This window comes from Lepidochelys kempii, chromosome 9 (genome assembly GCF_965140265.1).
Source record: "Lepidochelys kempii isolate rLepKem1 chromosome 9, rLepKem1.hap2, whole genome shotgun sequence".
Lineage (NCBI taxonomy): Eukaryota > Metazoa > Chordata > Testudines > Cheloniidae > Lepidochelys > Lepidochelys kempii.
In genome coordinates, this window is record NC_133264.1 from 93,965,319 (window position 1) to 93,987,772 (window position 22,454).

Here is a 22,454-nt window from a genome sequence, read left to right on the forward strand (position 1 = left end):
CAAGAAAGCTTTTGGTTTGCCTAGGCATAAGAGTTCATTGAAGGTGATGAGAAGAACCCAGGTCACTGTGTGCCAGGAACAAGTAATTCCCTAGTTATTGAGCATTTATTTAATCATTTAAATTGGTGGTAAATAGCCAAATACATTCACCAACTAGCATTAAGTGAGGGAAGTATGGGATCTACTTTATATTGTCTAACAAGCATGTTCATGCCTTCTCACATGCTGTCCCTGGCATGTGAAGGAACTCCCTGTAAACATCCATGAAACCACCCCATTGTCCTTCAAATGCCCCCCTTAAAATTCTTCTTTGCCATGATGCCTTCAAAACAAGTCTTGACAGCAGTTAGTGTGCTAAGACAAATGCCTATCATGCTGACCAATATTGTTTCATTCTTTCCTTGTATTCCCCCGTCTATCTCCCATCGTTGTCTCATCTGACACTTAGATTGTAAGTTCTTTTGGGCAGAAACCACCATTTTTGTTCCATGTTTGTACAGAGCCTAGCACAATGGGGTCCTGGTCCATGACGAAGTCTCCTTGGTGCTGCAGCAATACAGAGAAATAAATAATCGTGCAATTTACTTCTTTACACAGACTGATTTGTTATACGCCTGCAAGGTAATATTCTGGCACAAATACAAATGTTCAAACAAAATCAATAGCCAGATAACATGGCCATGGAATCAACAGCTCCCCATACTACACATCGCCACATCCCTTGTTGGGTAACAGAATCCCCAGCCATTGACAATAAACCACCTACTAGCTAAAAAAGTCAGCAAATTTAGGCCCTGGTAACTCACAAGGAGAAACAATTCCAAGCCAAGGGCATCATCCTGTTCTAAGCATGTCTTGCTATCTGATCTTGGAATTCAGTGCTGAGGCAGATAGCCCAGCTGTGGTTAATTTCCACATTCTCACCTTTGCTGTATGTAAAGGAATACTCCTAAGGGTAGGGGTACACTGCAAAGAAAATCCTCCGGCACTCAGTCTCATAGCCCAGGTCAATAGACTTGGGACCGCGGGGCTAAAAGTAGCAGTGTAGTCATATTGGCTCGGGCTGGAGCCTGGGTTCTGAAATCCAGCAAGCAGGTAGTATCTCAGAGCCCATGCTCCAGCCTGAGCGGATTCGTCCCCTCTGCTAGTTTTAGCCCTGCAGCCTGGCCCCATGAGCCCGAGTCAGTTGATCCAATTTCTGGGACTTGGCCCTGCAGATCTTCTATTGCAGTGTAGACATGCCCTAAGAGTGCAGAGGGAGACAGGGGTATAAGGAGTGTATTCACATGCTTTCAGAAGCCAAGGTCATGACATTTCTTGTGAGTTTCTGAAAAAGGCGATACATTTCAAAATAAACCTTTAACTTTTGTGCTGAGGGGTGTGTTAAGTCTTTCAGTCTCTGGATTTTGATGTATCATGTGCTGATTGCCTAATGGAATAGACAGTCCAGGAATGCAAACATCTTATATACATAAAATGAACAGAGATTGCCAGCAGAAAATGGACACCACAAACAGCTGTTAGTGTATGGTATTGATTCAGCTTCTCAAGGAAAGTGCAATTACCTTTTTCCTCAGCCATTTCACATCATTTAAAAGCAAAATGTGATATATGAGCTACTACTTATGTGATATATGAGCTACATTAGGATACATGATCATTTCTCAGCCATCTCATTAGCCAATCCAAAGGTGTAATATTGACATGTATCCATGTCATAATGTGCTACAAGGTGATGATGTTCATGTGACAAACCAAAGAGCCACAAGTTATATTTATCATGCACCAACATACCTGCATTCTGCCAAGTAACCCAGTTCTCTACTGCTTCAAACAGCCATTATCTTTTAAAACACCCTGCCAGACAAATGTTTAATTCTTTCAGCCCAAATTGTGATATTTTCCCCTGAGTTATATTGATCTGAGGTGCAGTATGGGCTAATAATCAGATTCACAGGGTAGCTTGCATTACTAGATATGAAGGCCATGAAATCTAGCAGACAGCTACAGCTGTGCAAAATTCTTAACTGGAAGAGGTAAGACATATCTTTGCCTCTAGCCAGATGTTGACTACACAGGGGACTCATGACCTGCCAATGCCTCTTAGATAACAGTCTTTTACTGGTTTCTAGTATCTGAAGGTGGATTAATGTTGTTAACCAAAAACCCCTACCATTATGATTTGAAAGTGGCTGATGGTTTCAAGCAAGTACTGTCCTATACAGCCCCAAAATGATTCATTCAAAATGGTTAAAGGGTTAATGAGACGATGTTTCTTTACACTGATGTCATGAAATGGTTTATTGATTTTATTTAACTGCTAATCAGCTCACTAAATTAGCAGCATGCAGACTAGAAATGATTGTAAACGATCAATCAGTATAAAATGACGTTAAGATTATTAGGAGGAGACTGGAAGGGCAGATAAATAGACAGAAATAAAGATAGACTGATCCAAAACTGAGAGACTTAGCCAAGAAAAGTAGGTCAGCCTTCTCTCTTCTTCTTAATTACGTACTCACTGGCTTTACTCTGTTGGGACTAGAAATTTGGAAGCCTAATTTCTACACAGTGTAATATTTTTTTCCCCCAGATTTGGCTGATCATGTCAAATCTTAACACAGAACTACTAGTGAAAACTAGGCACACTAAGATTTTGAGCCATCAAAATACATACTCAAAATCAGTGCTTGGTGGTATCTTTTAGTAACTCCCCCAGAATTGAAATATAGAGCTCATCTATATTAGAAAAGTTGTACTAGTTTACTATATTTACAATAGACCGCTAAGTTGGTGCATACCCCTAATGCAGATGCAAATTAAACAAGTTTAACCCTCATTTGAGCTAGACTGATTTAAGTGAGGGTTGTCCCATTTAAGTATGTCTGCATTAGGGGAATGCACTGGTTAAAGTAAGTCTACTGTAAATTGGTTTAGTGTAACTTTTCTAATGTAGATTAGCCCCAAATTAAAAACAAATCATAATCCCACGTTCACTTCCCCCGCCCCATTTTAGGGTTTATTACCTTTAGCCTGTCATAACATTGAATGCAGTATTGCATGGTTGATAGTGAAAATCCTTCTTTTATAAGGAAGGCTTGAGCTTGTCTTGGTTAGATTCAGAAAAGCTTTCTTACAGGTTCGTTGCTTTAGCCAGGAATAGATTTGATTAATTTCAGAACAACACTAATAATCATCAGGTATCCTAGATTTCTATGTGAACTAGGGCAAGTCATTTCACCTCACTCTTTCAGTTGTCCCATCTGTAAATGGGGATGTTGATACTTAGCCTCTTTTGTACAGTGCGTGGAGACAGCACTTTTCATCTGCAAATCTAACAGCTAGGTGTCAGGATTATTTCATTTCCTATTCATCCTACTGAAATTTTACCCTTGATTGCTGGCTGCTAAAATGTTATCAATCATGTTATAAGTACGTCAGCTTGTTTAATTTAGTGAAAGCTCTCCATTTTACCCCTTCCTGCCAAAATTAAAGCCTGCCTCATGCATCCTGATGATGCTGAATCCAGGAGGATACTACTCATCCTTGTGGAGTAAAGAGCATCTGATTCATACATTTCATGTTCAGTGAATACCAAAACTTTTCTGTATAACACTGGGAGTAATATTTGCCTGGGGTGTCCAGAACGCAAGGTCATGGTGTTACTCCCCTGCTCCAGCAAGACTGAGATTTGTGGGTGGGTGCTAAACAGTGTGTGGAGTTCCCTGATACTCACAGTCAGTTGGCCACCCAAACAATCTGCTCCAAAGCTCTGCCAGCCTTTACTTTGCTTTGCAGCTAACACTTGGTGCCTCCCCATCCCCGTTCCTGATTCCCCCCAGAACTCATCACTAGATGCTCTCAGAAATTACCAAATTCTCTATCTCCAAATACACAGTGTACACACCAGCTTGTCTGATTCAATTAAGGATTCACACTTTGCTTAATATTACAAATAATATTGCTTAATATTATAAGTATGTTTTTATATGGCGGGGGGGGCCTCTCTATTTTTGGGGTGTCTATCATCCTCTTTGAACTTCCCAGGAACATCATTGTTTATTATCTCATGCTCACTACTCAGACTGGAAACAGGTAAAGCCCAGCAAGTCTTAACCTAATGACTTCCTCCCCTTGATGCTAATACATAACTTACACCTGCATTAATGGGTGTTTTATGCAGATGTGTTGAGGGGAAGTATACCCTCAGGGACTTTTAAGAGGCTCTAAAAATCAGTGTCGAAAGTTCTCTTTTCCTTACACAAGATACTGAAAAGTAAAACAAAACGCATCAAACAAAAACTGGATGGAGTTCAGGATGCACAACCCACTTCACTTAAAAAAGGCCCCTGGCTCCTGTTTACTGAGTGCTGTCCAATTCTATTTTCTCTGAAAAATACACCCCTCCATAAAATAGGTCATATTTTCAATAGCACATTGAAATGAGAAATCTGACTGACATAGGACACTTATAAGCAAAAACTCAAAGTCATAATGTTTCTATACATTTTTATTAGTGTCTGAATATTTCACTGCCTGCCCCAAGATACAGCATTTTAAACCGCAGAAAGAGATATCCCTGAAAGTAGCTTTACTGTAAAGCAATTATATTTTAGAAAGAGTAGAAAATACATGACACAGAAGAGATTTCTTCTTGGTTTTGCGCCAAAGCTGTTTCACGAGAGGGGAAGGAAAATAAATGTGTGGAAGTTTGCCTAAAACTAAGAAGTCATGTTTAAAAAAAAAATCAAATATTTTTTATGCTGCATGAATTAAAATAATATTAACAATGCCACTGTGTGATTGAGCCTGTCTCTCGTTTGAAGGGAGAGTTATCTTACTAGTAGCAGAAATACACATGTACTGACTATTTTTCTAGTAGATATTTACCTCAGTTATTCAGGGTTTGATTGCAGCTTTTTCACAAGCCTTGTGTTCGGGATAGGCTGTAGCTGGACTGTCCCAAGAGTATAAATGGGAAAGAACTGCAGTCTTGAGAGGCACAACTGCCTGCTGTCCCTTGCTTTGGGGAGGATGGTAAGAATTTGCCGCTGGCTTCCTACTCTCCATTAAATCCCTTTCTGAGTGTGCTGTCTGCAGGAAGCAGCAGCCAATGTGTCCCTGCAGCTTGTGCCACTTCCCGCAGCTCCCATTGTCTGGGAACAGCGAACCATGGCCACTGGGAGCTGCGGGTGGCCATGCCTGAGGACGTTCAATGTAAACAAACTGTCTCATGGCCTGGCAGCGGATTACTCTGATGGACTGCGTGCAGCCTGTGGGCCTCTGGCTACCCACCACTGTCCTAGACACACAGAAGGGAAGGTAGGGGCTTCCAGAAAACCCAGATTCTCTGAAAAAGTGAGGGACAGACTGAGGGCACAGTCTCTGACAAATGAGCTGATCAAGCTGGTTCTGAAGAGCTCCTTGGCTTCCTAAAAGAAAGTTACAACTGTAACTTACCAGGAAGGCCTACCTAGCTCAGCTTGTAGTGAAGGATGACATTAGATGAGACTAAATGTGTGTAGGCTCTTGTTCTAAAAGTCTCTTTTCCCCTAATGCTTTGCTAAATAAAAAAAAAAATGCTTTGTTTTAAGAAGACTGTCGGTCACTGCAGGACTGCTTCTGGGTTCCTGAAGGGAAGAAACACAGAGACCAGGTATACATAGGGCAGTGTAGCCACACTCTCTTCTAAGAGTGGGAGAATCATGAGGTACCACCCCTGAGCAGGAAAGGGTCAGAGGCTCAAGACCTTTTGGTAAGGTCATTTTCATAATTCCAAAATGAAATTTCAAATTTGAAATGTCAACTTTTCATTCCAATTTGGGACTAAAGAAAAAAAAAATCAAAAATGATTCCCAGGCAGTGGAATTTCTGAGTTTCAACAAGCTCTAGTACACACATCATGACACCCTTCCCCAGAGTTTTCAATCCAAATAGAGAAGACAGACAAATGAATTATTATCATCCCTAATTTGCAGAAGGGGATCTGAGTCACAAAAGGATTAAATGATTTCTGAAGGTCACAAAGGAGTCTCTGGCAGAACCACTATCTCCTGGCTCCTAGGTCAGTACCTTTACCCATAAGGCCATCGTCTATCTCTCTCTCTCACACATACCACTTTGAAAAATCATAGTCAATATTAGCATAAGTAGCAAAACCCTAGAAAACAGTTCTCAGCATTCAGTCGTGTTAGAGTCTCTCAGAAAGAAAGACAAGAAAAAAGTTTAAATACAAAATAGAGAAATATGCCATGAGAAGCAACTAACTGTCTACATTTTCTTTACCAAAAAGAGGGGGGGAAATTGAAAAATGGAACCAAATTGTATTGGATTCCTTACATGAGGAAAGTGAGCCAATATGATGAAGTTATATTGTCATTTTTAGGTGACTACTTCCACATAAATAAAGGACCCATACACATGATGATCATCATCGTTCTGCTGATGGATTACAAAGCCAACAAGGACTTCTTACGACTTAAAGACATGATCAAAACACTTTCTTCTAGCTGTGAATAGATCTGGGCAGAATTCTCAGTGCAAGGCAGGTATGTCCTTTCTGAGTTTGTTTTGTACTTCTCTCAGCATTGAACCTCTTGTCTGGGTGATTTGTAGTCTGCTCACTCACTTGACTGAAACATGAGAGAATTCTAAATATGGGCTAAGACAAACAGTGGCTTCAAGGATATTTTCCAACAGCAAGCAATTTCTTTCCATGTGGCCTAAAGGGTATTAAGTCCTAAAAGAAAAATCTTAAAATAGCGGAACTAAAAGGTCACAATACTTAATAGGCATATTATGTTCCTCAATCTGTTTGGAAGTTTTTATGTGTTTAATTTATTGTACTATTTAAAGGTTTATTTTTTCCAAGTGTGTCCCCAGGAAACAGTTTATCACTTCAAACTTTCCCTGACCATAAAAAAAGTTACAAGAGACACTAATCTCACGGCTAAACTTGCCATTAAGACAGCCATATTAATGGAGTGATTAATTTCCTAAATGAATGACAGATAAAAGTCCTATTTGCCTCAAGCTGGGCTATTCTAGGAAGATGGTACAGTTGTAATGGTAATTGAAAAACAAATATATAGAGATGCTCGAGAGAAAAAAAAATTTACTACCTTCAACCAAAAGGCTCTTTGAATCTAAGAGAAGATGTAATTTTACACTGCACATGATAATGAAACAAAATGTACTCAAAGTTTGCCAAAGCAGTAAACCCTGGTGAAGAAAGCAAAAAGCAAATGCATTTGAAATGCAGCTGGGTTGCTTTCCTTCCCTGGGCAAAGTCCTCAATAAATGGTAACACTTTGCACCGACAGAGCACTTTTAACTGAAGATTGAGCACAAGGTGCTTTACAAAAGTCAAGGGAAGCATAATTCTTCTCATTTTACACTTGAAGAGAAAGTGAGGCACATGTAGTGAGTGACTCACCTCAGCCACATTATGAGCCAGTGGGCAAGCCAGGACCAGCAGTCTGGTCTCTGGAGTCACAGCTCTCACCACTAGACACCATTCTCCTTAACAGTTGGTATCCTCCTCTACTGGTGCTCCAGGGCCCACTCCAAAACCCACTGAAGTAAACATGAAATCTTTCCATTGATTTCAATGGGCTTTATAGCAGCCACCTTCAGTTCCTTCTACTCTGTTTTCTTTCCTTGCAACTAACCTGAATTTCTCCACCATACTCTTCACTTCAAATCCTAGTTGTTAGCTGCATTCCCTTTCCTCTATTTAATTTGAACTCCTCAACATTGACATTTGAATGATCAGCCCACCCCAGTTTCTGCTGATCATAATCCCCGCCCCCTTTAATAGAAGGCCCAGTTTTTCTTGTTTCCCAAGTGTGTACTCTGCACTATTGCTTACTTGGGGCTGTGCCCTAAAGACATAGGCTGGAATTTTCAAAGGGGCCTAAGGATGTTAGTTAGGAGCCCAACTCCCATTGAATTTCAGAGGTGTGTTGAAAACTATTTCAAAATTAGGAGCTCAACTCCCATTGAATTTCAGAGGTGTGTTGAAAACTATTTCAAAATTAGGAGCTATCACTTTAATTTGTAAAGGGTTTCCTTGTCCAGCTTGCTGGCAGGGGCCACTGTAGGGAAGGACATGATCAGAGTCCGTGTAGAGAGAGCCATCCCACAGTAAGGTGGGGTGACTTGTGCTTCTCTCTTTTAGAGAGCAGTCTTCTTTGTCTCCCTCTGTTTTGGATTCTTGTTCGGAATTCTAAGCAATAAAATAACGTTGCGTAATGTTGCAAAACCACTGCAAGGGAGTATGTTATGTTTTTAATCAAACTTTTGTGTTCATGCCACAAACAAGAGGAGTCTTTCAAAAAATCTCAGTCACAATGTGATCCATTACTGCTAATGGATAAAATGTTTGAGAGGAGAAGATGATATTAAGGTGTTCCTTTTACGTACCAAGATAGAGTAAATAGACAGTGCTTGACAACTACAAAGGCTATTCAGCGTTTGTTCTAAGTAGAACATTCCTATAATACAATTGGATAAACCCAACAACTAAACATACTGTTTCTTCTCTCCTCAAGTTTGGGCTATGGCTTTCTGAGATTTCCTACCGACATTATTTCAAGGGGATGATAAAGGAGAACCATTTTTTGAGAATGGCACCAGAACAGATTCAGAAAGTAAATAAAGTATTCTAGAGCACGGCTGAAAGGAAACAGTTATTAGTAGGTAGAGATGAAATGAAAACAATGGCTTGATTGAACAATCTGTGTGAAAAAGGCCACATAACAAGGCTTTCATCAATACCACAATGAAGTATTTCATTTTTCTCAGCTATTGCCATCTGTGATCTTGTTGCACATTTTGCTAACAGCCCTCTCTGCAAAAATGCAGTTCCTATAGGTGCACACTGTAAGCAAACAAAATGAAGATCCAAACTTCCCTCTGGCACATTGTTGCAGAGACTTCAGTGGGGAAATGTGTTCCTTTTAAAAGTAAAGCATTTTCTGTGTGCTGGCCAGAAAAGCCATGGCCTGCCTCTTGGCAAAGTAGTAAGAGATACATCTCAATAGCCCAATGTTACGCTTTAAGAAATCTTTTGAGCACTTAGTCTCTGTGTTTACTACTTTCTCTATCAATGGTTATAGCAACGTCTTTTTCGTTCAGGGGATTGAATCTGGGAACAGAGCAGAGGAACAGGGAGGAATCTGGTCTGTCAAATTAAAAGATTTCTGCCTTTTACAAAAACATGAAAAACAAGCCCCCTATTTCCCTATCAAGACCTGTGTTTAGGAAATAATGCCACAGATCTCAGATCTGAACTGGTCTTTGATTGTGATAGAGATGTATTGAATCAGATCCTCTTCAGGGTAAAAGACCCCGATTGACAATTGCCCCCAAAGCACTTTTCACCAATTGTAGTACTTGGAGTTCATGTGTATGGCCTTATTTGCTGGTGTAAGGTACATCACATTTATATGAATGTACATCAACATGCACTATACAAAATGCCAGAGAGCCATACAGTATTACAGATTGTCAAAGGTTGTGCCTACAGGTGGGCCCCTTGTGGTGAAGGCAGGTGTCTCACTTACCTGGTACATTGTTCCCCATGTGACTGCAGGTATAAGCCCTCCAGCTGTACCTCTTAGAAAGTCCACCTCTTTCTAGGAGCAGGAAGGGAGTATAAAACAGTCCCTCAAGGTGCCAGGCTACCTCCCCCATGCAAAAGAGGAAAAGTAGTTTTTCAGACACCATAGAAAGTCTCAGCTCCGGTCCTCCCGCATGGCTAAAGGCCAAGAAGCTTTCCCTGGGGATTTCAACAAAAGATACAAACAGACCCATCTCCTTCCCCACAGGACTTGCAGGGGCTCTCAAGATGGCCACCAGAAAGCAGTCAATTACCCCAGTTTGGAAGCTCTAAGTCTACTTGTCTCAGAGCACCACCACAGAACCAAGTTCTTGCCTTCCTGAGGGCCTACCCCCAGGGTTGGCAAGCCACACAGGTGAGGTAGGTTGGGGCTGATTGGGATGACAGGAGTTCTTTAACCACCTTCTTGATTGGTGGGTGGGGATGATGGTTATCTGTCCCTCCACACAGATACAATCCACATAATGCCAAGGGTAGATGCTTGTGTAATTTGTCCTCACCTACATGGGAGAAATACCCAATATGTGCAGGCAAAATTGTATTTGCACATGGTCATTTAGGATCTAGCCAGCCACATGTGCACACACAACCTTACAGCCACATTCACACAGGGAATTTTTCACTCGGAATTTAATACACAACTGATTGGGAATCTTACTCTGAAATCAAGCCTTATAAATATTAAATATATGAAGTAAAAAAAAATGAATCAGTCTGCTCAATGATCACAGAACTGTCTGTTCTAACATCTGGCATGGTACCAAATGCCTTCCTTTTAACATTATAATCCAGGCCCGTTCAATGCAGCAGGAGGAAATGTAGACTAGACCATTGGAGACAGACCAAAATAAGTTGTCACATTGTGGCCTGGAGCCTATAAGTCCTTGCACAATGGGCACTGCAGCAGTGTGTGCAGAACAGTTGTGCTTTGTCCTTAAGTGTCCATGCATTCAAGGGTGCATGTACAATACAGCATTAGATGTGGTCCTGTGCCTTGGAAGCAGAAAATCTCCGACTTCTGAGCGTGTTCGTTCCCTATTGACAAATGCACAGGGTAAATATGGGGTGAAATAGGTGCAGGTCACAAGCTGCAGTGTGATCCTCATCGAGAGATAAAACACCTCTTTGATGAAGGATAACTCTCTCTCATGCTGGAGCAAGCTATAACTAAACTCCCTAGGTATGTCCCCTTAGGTACAAACTACCTTAGAGAGTGTGGAGAGAGAGGCCATGCTATCTCCTCAGGTGGGTGTGCTTGGAGTTGCAGGAGCCATTGCGCCTCCCGGACTTCCCTCTGGGCACTGAGGTCCTGCGCTGTTCCCACTGTGGGCCAGTGCCTTGCTGTCAGGATTAGCCCATGTGACAGTTCTCAGGGTTCTTGTGAGCAAGCCTGCCTCCTGTGTGAGGGAGACCTGCCTATGGTAACTGGGTGTCACTCCCTAACACCCACCAACCTGCCACTTGCTCAGGCACCAGCCCTGTTTGCCTTGCAGGTTAACAATAGGTGCACCTCAGTCCCCAAGTCCCCTTGAAATATTCCTCTGTGATATGTAGTTCCTGATTCTGGTCACTCACAAAAATCCCACATCTTCTGCTCCCAAAGGGGCACAGAGGACAAATGATTTCTTGGTGACTAACTTTTACTTCAAAGCCATGATGCATAATTTTCTATATAGTTACGTTATTCCTTAAATATTACCCACATACAAATATCACAATTATTATAATTATTGATAAGTTATAAGCTTTCAGCAGAGATCTCAAATGCTACCCGTTATGGCTCAAAACCATGAAAGTGGTGTATTAGGTGCAGTGAGTTTGTTAGGTCTGAGACAGGAGTTGCTTGTAAAGACCAGTGAACCCTTTACCGATTGGCACCAGTGGGCCTCTGTGTTACAGCCTCATAGATGCAAGGCCATGCATCAGTCAAGATTAAGGCTTCTATGGAACAAAGGGAAACAACAGAGAAAAGGAACAACAAGAAAAATGGAGAATAAAGGCAGGAATGAGAAAAAACTAATTCTGAAGTCTCCAGTTCAGATCACATTACCCACTGCTCTAATCACTCATATGTTGGAGCCAGACTTAAGTGTGGCGGCCATTTTATCTCCAAGGCCATAAATCATCCTTTGAATGCCGCAGCCATTTTTAATTGCAAATAGCAGTGCTGGGTGCAGTACTGCCAACTCTCCCAATTTTAATCATAAGTCTTGTGATATTTGATGTTTTTTTCTTAAAGCACCATGGAGACAAGTGATTACATGAGAATCTCAGCTTTCATTTTAAAAAAAAGAATCTCTAATCCTCATGGTAGCTGAGAAAAGCTTGCAAATGTGACCCTGGTGTGCTGCAAACGCTCAAAAAACAGAAAGCAAAATTTTTTTTTTTTAATGATTCTTTTTAAAAGATCTCAGGATTTTTTTGAGGCCAATCTCATGATTTTGGAATGTTTCAGACTGGCAAAAAGTGATGTGGAAGTCATGCAAAGAATCTCTAATCCTCATGGTAGCCGAGAAAAGCTTGCAAATGTGACCCTGGTGTGCTGCAAACGCTCAAAAAACAGAAAGCAAAATTATTTTTTTTTAATGATTCTTTTTAAAAGATCTCAGGATTTTTTTGAGGCCAATCTCATGATTTTGGAATGTTTCAGACTGGCAAAAAGTGATGTGGAAGTCATGCAAAGAGCTCAAAGGAAGGCCACAAAAATGATCCAGGCGCTGAAAAACAAGACTTATGATGTGAGGCTTACGGAGCTCAGCTTATTCGGTTTATCGAAGAGAAGATTAAAAGGTGACTTGGTCACTATGTGTTGGTACTGCCACATGGAAAAGACATCTGTGGTCTGGGGTGAAGAAGGCGCTTCTGAATCTTACTGACAAATTTATAACAAAATCCAGTGATTGAAAGTTGAAATTAGGCAAACTCAGCCTTGAAGTAAGATGCAATTTCCTAGCAGGGTGGGTGATTAAATATTGGAACCACCTATCAGGCATGTACTGGACTCACCATCACTTGGAGTCTAAAACAAGATTAGCTATCTTTCTAAAGGATATGCTTTAATCCAGTTTCTGGGAGAAGGTCTGTAGCCTGTGTGTGTGAGGAGTCGAGTTGGATGGTCATAGTGGTCCCTTCTGGCCTTAGAGTATATGAATCCCCCCCATTCATCCTCTTCCTTCACAGGCCATGGGGAGAACAGGATTGCCCACATTGCCCCCAATCTGCTCATAACAGTTGCAGCTCTCATGCTTCAGGGCTTCACCTAGTTGCCTACAGGGATCAAGAAGGCATTTTTTCCAGTGGACAATTGGTCAGATTTGTATTTTTTCAGAGCCACAGCTGGAGACAGGACACAGGACAGAGAGGAGCAGTACTCTGAGGCAGTACAGAGAATCCTCATTCCTAGATGGCTGGTTGGTGCATCTTGCTCCCAGGAAGGATTTTCCCATAGCTCACCTTGATGGGGTTTTGCAGGTTTTTTCACCTTCCTTGAAGCATGGGGCATGGATCACCTATGAGGATCATCTGGACATCTCAATTAATTTTCTGAGGAAGAAATGTTTTACTCTAATTAAAGCCATTGGGCCCAATATAGGGCTAGCAGGGTGCAATTTAATGGCCCTTGACGTACAGGAGGTCAGACGACATCATCTAATGGTCCCTTCGGGCCTTAAACTCTATGAATCATGACTTTCAGAGCTCCCTTACCACATTCCTGCTGGGGCTGTGCAGGTCCTCACTACCCTATGGTTGAGGTCATAGTCTACCCCTATGGTAGGCAGTTAATTGGAGTTTTGGTTGTAAAAGGAATGTTGAATTAGGCCTTATATGTACCAGCCTCTAACCCAGAGGAAAGTTTGAGATCTGTACCCTGGGTTACTGAACTGACTTAGTAAGAAACATTTATTTATTTGCAAATGGCAAAAGGCTTTTAAGTTGACAGCCTGGGTTCCTTTTCAGATTCAAGACCTTGACCTAATCCTCTCATGGGTGGGAAGAATGAAATTAGTCTCAAAGCAACATGTCTGCAAGAATTTGGGGTTTTCTTGACAAATTTTGATTTATTACAACATGCTGTAGACAAGACTTTTCAAAGACTGAAAGATGTCTTGTGCTTGGGAAAGAAAAGTTAAAAAAACAACCGCAGTTTAGCATGAGGTGGGTATTTATTATTACATTTATTTCATTATATTAGCTCCAGTACCAATGAGAGAGAAAAGGGCAACAGAAATTTTGTATGAAGTAAAATTGTACAACCCTGGTGCTGCCAGCTCTGTAATAAATAAATAATAATACAAATCACACAAATATAAGTCTGCTCCTCTGCATTCATACTATAGGGTGCCCATTAATAAATCCAGGGAAAGAATTTGTTACTGGAAAACTCAAACAACTAAAAGCAACGAGGGATGGATAAATCAGCAGAAGTGTTACTAGAGCCATTTGCAGTAGGTAATCTACAGGAGAAATGTCAACACTACAAAAGCCTTGCAAAAGAAATAAGGGTTATATGCATGTAGATTTCTGCACTGAAGATCTACACACTGGGACAAAATCATGACCCTGTCTTCATGGCTACAGAGACTCCTCTGCTGTTTTTAACGTTGTTAAATTAGATATTAATTTATGGCTGGAGTGAACAAAGCTGCACTGTTGAGTTTAGTTGTCCTGTGAATCCAACCTAGTATTCCAATTACCAGTCTAGGTGGCTATTTCACTTGATGAATATGGACAATAAAATTGTGCATGCAAAAGGGAAAGAAAGTGTATAGCTTTTCACCTGTCACTCCTGAACATAAAGTGGCATTTCTAGCAATACTTTTGCAAGTGAAAAAAGGTTTTGCCAGTTAACTGCCTCTCTCTTAAATAACGTTGAAAGCTCCATCTGCAGGATCCATAAACCCTCACCTGTGTTTTTAGATTAAAAGGGTGCGAAGGAACCCTACTCTCTCTATGAAAAACAAACATCAGTAAAAGTGTATGGGGTGTTGCTGCAGTCCCTGGAAAAATGGCTTCCATACCATTCAGCAGCCCTGAGATTGCAAAATGATGACTAGATATATGATTAGCCACAAAGAAAACTGTAAAATCTACAGGTTTCAGAGTAACAGCCATGTTAGTCTGTATTCGCAAAAAGAAAAGGAGTACTTGTGGCACCTTAGAGACTAACCAATTGATTTGAGCATGAGCTTTCGTGAGCTACAGCTCACTTCATCGGATGCATACTGTGGAAACTGCAGAAGACATTATATACACAGAGACCATGAAACAATATCTCCTCCCACCCCACTCTCCTGCTGGTAATAGCTTATCTAAAGTGATCATCAAGTTGGGCCATTTCCAGCACAAATCCAGGTTTTCTCACCCTCCGCCCCCCTCCCAACCCCCCCCCACAAACTCACTCTCCTGCTGGTAATAGCCCATCCAAAGTGACCACTCTCTTTAAAATGTGTATGATAATCAAGGTGGGCCATTTCCAGCACAAATCCAGGTTTTCTCACTCCCCCCCACCCCCCTCCAAAAACCACACACACAAACTCACTCTCCTGCTGGTAATAGCTTATCCAAAGTGACCACTCTCCTCACAATGTGTATGATAATCAAGGTGGGCCATTTCCAGCACAAATACAGGTTTTCTCACCCCCCACCCCCTTTTTTCAAAAAACCACACACACAAAAACTCACTTTCCTGCTGGTAATAGCTTATCCAAAGCGACCATTCTCCCTACAATGTGCATGATAATCAAGGTGGGCCATTTCCAGCACAAATCCAGGTTTTCTCACCCCCCACCCCCATACACACACAAACTCACTCTCCTGCTGGTAATAGCTCATCCAAAGTGACCACTCTCCCTACAATGTGCATGATAATCAAGGTGGGCCATTTCCAGCATAAATCCAAGTTTAACCAGAACGTCGGGGGGAAGAGTGGGGGGTAGAAAAAAGCAAGGGGAAATAGGCTACCTTGCATAATGACTTAGCCACTCCCAGTCTCTATTTAAGCCTAAATTAATAGTATCCAATTTGCAAATGAATTCCAATTCATCAGTTTCTCGCTGGAGTCTGGATTTGAAGTTTTTTTGTTGTAAGATAGCGACCTTCATGTCTGTGATTGTGTGACCAGAGAGATTGAAGTGTTCTCCGACTGGTTTATGAATGTTATAATTCTTGACATCTGATTTGTGTCCATTTATTCTTTTACGTAGAGACTGTCCAGTTTGACCAATGTACATGGCAGAGGGGCATTGCTGGCACATGATGGCATATATCACATTGGTGGATGTGCAGGTGAACGAGCCTCTGATAGTGTGGCTGATGTTATTAGGCCCTGTGATGGTGTCCCCTGAATAGATATGTGGGCACAGTTGGCAACGGGCTTTGTTGTAAGGATAAGTTCCTGGGTTAGTAGTTCTGTTGTGTGGTATGTGGTTGTTGGTGAGTATTTGCTTCAGGCTGGGGGGGCTGTCTGTAGGCAAGGACTGGCCTGTCTCCCAAGATTTGTGAGAGTGTTGGGTCATCCTTCAGGATAGGTTGTAGATCCTTAATAATGCGTTGGAGGGGTTTTAGTTGGGGGCTGAAGGTGACGGCTAGTGGCGTTCTGTTATTTTCTTTGTTAGGCCTGTCCTGTAGTAGGTGACTTCTGGGAACTCTTCTGGCTCTATCAATCTGTTTCTTCACTTCCGCAGGTGGGTATTGTAGTTGTAAGAATGCTTGATAGAGATCTTGTAGGTGTTTGTCTCTGTCTGAGGGGTTGGAGCAAATGCGGTTGTATCGCAGAGCTTGGCTGTAGACGATGGATCGTGTGGTGTGGTCAGGGTGAAAGCTGGAGGCATGTAGGTAGGAATAGCGGTCAGTAGGTTTCCGGTATAGGGTGGTGTTTATGTGACCATTGTTTATTAGCACTGTAGCATCCAGGAAGTGGATCTCTTGTGTGGACTGGACCAGGCTGAGGTTGATGGTGGGATGGAAGTTGTTGAAATCATGGTGGAATTCCTCAAGGGCTTCTTTTCCATGGGTCCAGATGATGAAGATGTCATCAATATAGCGCAAGTAGAGTAGGGGCATTAGGGGACGAGAGCTGAGGAAGCGTTGTTCTAAGTCAGCCATAAAAATGTTGGCATACTGTGGGGCCATGCGGGTACCCATAGCAGTGCAGCTGATCTGAAGGTATACATTGTCCCCAAATGTAAAATAGTTATGGGTAAGGACAAAGTCACAAAGTTCAGCCACCAGGTTAGCCGTGACATTATCGGGGATAGTGTTCTTGACGGCTTGTAGTCCATCTTTGTGTGGAATGTTGGTGTAGAGGGCTTCTACATCCATAGTGGCCAAGATATTGTTATCAGGAAGATCACCGATGGATTGTAGTTTCCTCAGGATGAGGAATGGATGAGCTATTGCCAGCAGGAGAGTGAGTTTGTGTGTGGGTGTGGGTGTGTGTGTGTGAGAAAACCTGGATTTGTGCTGGAAATGGCCCACCTTGATTATCGTGCACATTGTAGGGAGAGTGGTCACTTTGGATGAGCTATTACCAGCAGGAGAGTGAGTTTGTGTGTGCATGGGGGTGGGGGGTGAGAAAACCTGGATTTGTGCTGGAAATGGCCCACCTTGATTATCATGCACATTGTAGGGAGAATGGTCGCTTTGGATAAGCTATTACCAGCAGGAGAGTGAGTTTTTGTGTGTGTGTGTTTTTGAAAAAAGGGGGTGGGGGGTGAGAAAACCTGTATTTGTGCTGGAAATGGCCCACCTTGATTATCATACACATTGTGAGGAGAGTGGTCACTTTGGATAAGCTATTACCAGCAGGAGAGTGAGTTTGTGTGTGTGGTTTTTGGAGGGGGGTGGGGGGGTGAGAAAACCCGGATTTGTGCTGGAAATGGCCCACCTTGATTATCATACACATTTTATAGAGAGTGGTCACTTTGGATGGGCTATTACCAGCAGGAGAGTGAGTTTGTGGGGGGGGAGGGGAGGGGGGCGGAGGGTGAGAAAACCTGGATTTCTGCTGGAAATGGCCCAACTTGATGATCACTTTAGATAAGCTATTACCAGCAGGAGAGTGGGGTGGGAGGAGGTATTGTTTCATGGTCTCTGTGTATATAATGTCTTCTGCAGTTTCCACAGTATGAATCCGATGAAGTGAGCTGTAGCTCACGAAAGCTCATGCTCAAATAAATTGGTTAGTCTCTAAGGTGCCTCAAGAACTCCTTTTCTTTTTGTAAAATCTACGATTAGCCTCCAGATGTTTGGGTTTATTACCTTTATTTCCAATATACTGAATGGTCTTTTGCGATACTACTTTGAAACTGCTTTACTAATTCTCCTGCAACTCCTAATAAATAAAATAACTTCTCTTTAATCCCTTACAAAGGTTAGCTTTGCCATTCACGTATCCATTTTGCTGCTTTTTCTTTTTTTTCCTCTCACTGTTTCTTCCAGTTTCATCTGGATGCTTGGCATCTTTATCCTTCTTCCCATCTGACTGGAAATAGCTAACAAACCAGTAAGTGCCTTTGTATATCTTTAAAAGGCTTTTACCCAGCTGTCTCAGTTAGGTATAATAACAATCCTTTCTCTCTTCCATTCAGCCTTTGGATTTTTTTTTTTAAATTAATATTACTCTGTTGTTCTGACAATAGTCAGAAAGCCCCTTCTGGAAAAGATCTATAAAACTTAATACAAAATGGAAACCTTTCTATAAGTTTTTTGAACCATGCTATGAAATTAAATAGAGGATTATATCCCGCATAGAATTCTCTAGGGTAATTCAATTCACCTATAGAAAGGAGATCATGTGGTATTCACTTCTGTAGGTTCTTAGAATGCCTTCTCTAGAGCCCCCACTGCCCATTATTAAATCCTTCATGATGGATCATTTCAATACCCAAATCACAGCCCTTTTACCCAAACGGATTCCTCCCACTCCCTTGGTGGAACTAATACGTTCCTGAGATGGAGGCAAGCCTGGCACAGGGACTGAGGGGAAGAATGGCACCAACGTGAATCTGGGACTGTCAAGGCTGTTTTGGACCCCAGTGTAGATTAGGGATTTCACTCCTATACCCCTGAAGGCTTGTGGTGGCTAGGAAATAGCCGGCACCCTCTCCAGCATCCAGGAACACCCCCTGTGGCTATGGGACAGAGAGGCTGTGGGACAGCATTGAATTGGACACATCCAATTGTGTGTCCCTGGTTGCCTCCTTTCCCAAAATTTTAATGGCTCCAGGACTTGTCTAATGCCATCTTCAACCAACCCCAATAATGGGGTCTCCCATATTATTATCATCTCCTTCCTTAGAAGCTTTTAAGGTCAGGCTTGACAAAGCCCTGGCTGGGATGATTTAGTTGGGGATTGGTCCTGCTTTGAGCAGGGGGTTGGACTAGATGATCTCCTGTGGTCCCTTCCAACCCTGATATTCTATGATTATCAAAAAGAAAAGGAGGACTTGTGGCACCTTAGAAACTAACAAATTTATTTGAGCATAAGCTTTCGTGAGAAATAAATTTGTTAGTCTCTCAGGTGCCACAAGTACTCCTTTTCTTTTTGCAGATACAGACTAACAAGGCTGCTACTCTGAAACTAGTATTATTATGTAAGCTGTCCCCTTCATTTTCATGAGAACAGAGCAGTGAGAATGACACACTTCTTCTGGGGTGTGGCTTCTGAAGGCACAAACAATGCATTAGATGTTGGGTAACTGATGTAGCCACTTTATCATGACAGCATTGACCGGAGACATCAAGCACATCCATCGACTATCAAGATGATAGGGAGCAGTCTATAACCAGATGGCATGTTTTTTCTTGAGCTCCACAGGGCAGGGCTGGGAGCTCAAGAACCCCAATGGTAAAGAAATAAGTTAAACCACCCACATCGTATTGTAACAAAGAAGGGTCTTCTGGTTCATACCGTTTTTCTGAGGGGCATGTAAGAGCTGATCCAGAGAGACTAGAGCATGCAGATCTGAATTGTCTATCCACCAAAAAAGTGTGCCATGGATCCAAAATGTAGTCCCGCACCACGTGTTACCACTGTTGCTTAGAAAGGTTGTGTCTAATATACTGTCTGAGGCTCAGATATTTCAGAAAAGGGGTGTCTTGGCTTTAGCCAGCGTTTTTGATGCAGCTGAGAGATGAAATTGTGAAGTAAACTGTCTTGATAGTTGGCTGTGTGCAGTAATGCCGCTGCCCCCCCGCCCCCCACATGCCTAGTTGCTGCTGTAGAGTCATTGTACCTGCTGGAAACTTGGAGCTGAAATTCTAATTGCTAGGCCACCCTACCAGTCTAGCTGGTTACCGCAGTTTTCGTACAATTGGACTCACAACTGCAATGGAGCAGCTAAGGTTAGTTACTGGAGAAGGGTGTGACAGGGGTTTTTTATATTACTTTCTTTCTAACCTAATTTTTACCTCTTTCAAATTCTCCAGTGATGTTAATGAAGCTTGTCATTGGCTCATAAGCATGGCACATTTCACCAGAGAAGTTTTCCAAAGTTAATTTATAATATAATATTCATGCATTCATAATTCAGTGTTCACATATTTCAACATCATTTTGAGAGAGGTTGTACCCTAAAAGCAGCCAGAGTGTTAGATCTGTTCTTTTGGCTGGAGGTTGAAAAAAGGCATCTTTGTGGGTAGGTGAAGAGACCCCTTTTTAATTGTTCCCATCAGGGCCTTGTGAACTATATTTACGTTCATAGGGCATTATCCAAAACCTATTAAGGCCATGGGAATCCATCTATTGATTTCAATGGGCTTCGGATCAGGTATACGCAGCCAGAACTTGCCTTTTTCTACACACAAATGTCAGTCGCAGTCACATTCATGACTACTGAGTCCACGGAAACCTAGGGAGACCCCTGGTGGTAACACTAGGCAATAAAGGCTGAGTTTGCTGAGTTTAATTAGTCAGAGCTAACTTAGGACTTGTCTTTCACTACTGTGCTAAATTGGCACTGCTGCATTGGTGCCGATTTAATATGTCTGGTGAAGACATGCTATTCTCTGGTGACGGGAGAGCGGTTTCCCACTGACGTAATTGCTCCCGACCTAAATAAGAGGCAGAAGCTATGATGGCGGGAGAGCATTTCCCACTGACATAGCCGGGTGTAGATACCACTTTAAGTCAATATAAGTTACGTTGCTTGGGGGTGGCTTTTTCACACCCCTACATGAAGTAACTTACATCAACTTAAGCAGTAGTGTAGACAAGCTCTTAGAAACAAAATACTGTCTGAGTTCAACAATCTGAATAAGGAATTCCCTTTATATTCATTACAGCTGAGCCCTGTCTTTTCTCTACTTCAGTCACACTTCAGTGCCCAGCAGCAGATACACGTTGAGCAGCGAGAGCATGACTTTATTCAAGACCTTCTGAGGGGCCATTTGCAAAAGGAACTATGTTCTGAATATTTATACAGAGGATACAGCAATGGGTCTTATCTACATTGTAGGAGTGGATTATTCATACACGCAGCAGGAATAAGTGATGTAGGAGACTGTGGCTGTCAAAATATGGATGCACAGTAACAAGGTTTTTGCAGTGCACATTAGACATGGTTGGGAATTTTTTGACAAAACGTCGCAAATGAAACTTTTTGGGGGAAAAGTTAGTTTCAATGAATCATGCTAGTGAAAACATTTGTAGGGAAAGTTTTTAAGCTGTTGAAATGTTGTGTGTCAACATTTCAAAAAAAAAATCAGTTTTCCTATTCAAAACAACTTTTTGTTTCAAAATGCAAGCTAACTAAAGTAAAATGTCTTTTTAAAAAAGGTTGAAATCTAAATGTTTGGAGTGGTCCAAATCTTTTTTTTTTCCCAGTTCACTAAAGTGTGAGATTTCACCTTTTCTTCCTGAATCAGGATTTTTTGTTGTTTTGAAATCCCCCCCTTTTTTTGTGGGACAGTAACAGTTTCCCTCCCAGATCTAGCAGGTATGTGTCGCTTTTGGGCTATCATTTGGCCCTGTCCCAAAACTTAGCCCAATACATGTGAATTACAATCTCCTTTGAACCAGGAATCAAAGTAAGAAAAAAATAGTCCACCATGTGATTGAAACTGGTGTCCTTTTTAACCTAGGATAACTGTAGGTTTATTGAATTTGCTGACTATTGGGGCTTTTTGCCAAGGCACACAGTTGTTTTCTTTTGTTATGGATGATACAGCCCTGCACATACAGCATATATTAAAATGAATTAGTGCTATTTAAGAGCTAGGTATTAATAATACTAATAAATACTGGCACAGAATGATGAGAACCAGATTATGGGCTGGCTAGTGTTTACTTTGCTGTTTGAAGGTTACCAGAATCCTAGACCATAGTTCATAGGAAGGCAAACACCTCTTTCCAGAACTGCACTGAATTTTAGATTGGCTCAATGCAAGCTACACTTGGGTGCCCAAATGAATTGCCTTTGAATCAGTTCCTAGTTCGCTGACAGGGCTGATGGTTGCAGAAAAGAAGATAAGACACCATAAATAAACTGAAAGGAAGTGAAAGATATGCTGCCACAAAATTTGATGCCATTATGTATGAAGCCAAATTGAAATGTGAAACCTCAAAAGGGAAAACTACTGAAGCAGCCAAGTGTAAGAACAGGAGTGTTCTGAAAAATTAGATCAGCAAGAAGTTGTGAGTATATAAGCAAACTCAAGAGTTACCAAAAAGGAGGAAAAGAAGGCTTGTACCAGTCATATATCTGCCCTGCTGAATTAAGACCTGGAGAGTTGTGTGACTTGTAATAAACATACAGTTTCTTGATTTCCTGCGTTACTCTGAAGGACTGATCACTATCTTGGGCAAACCCTTCTAAATCATGGTTTTGGAATT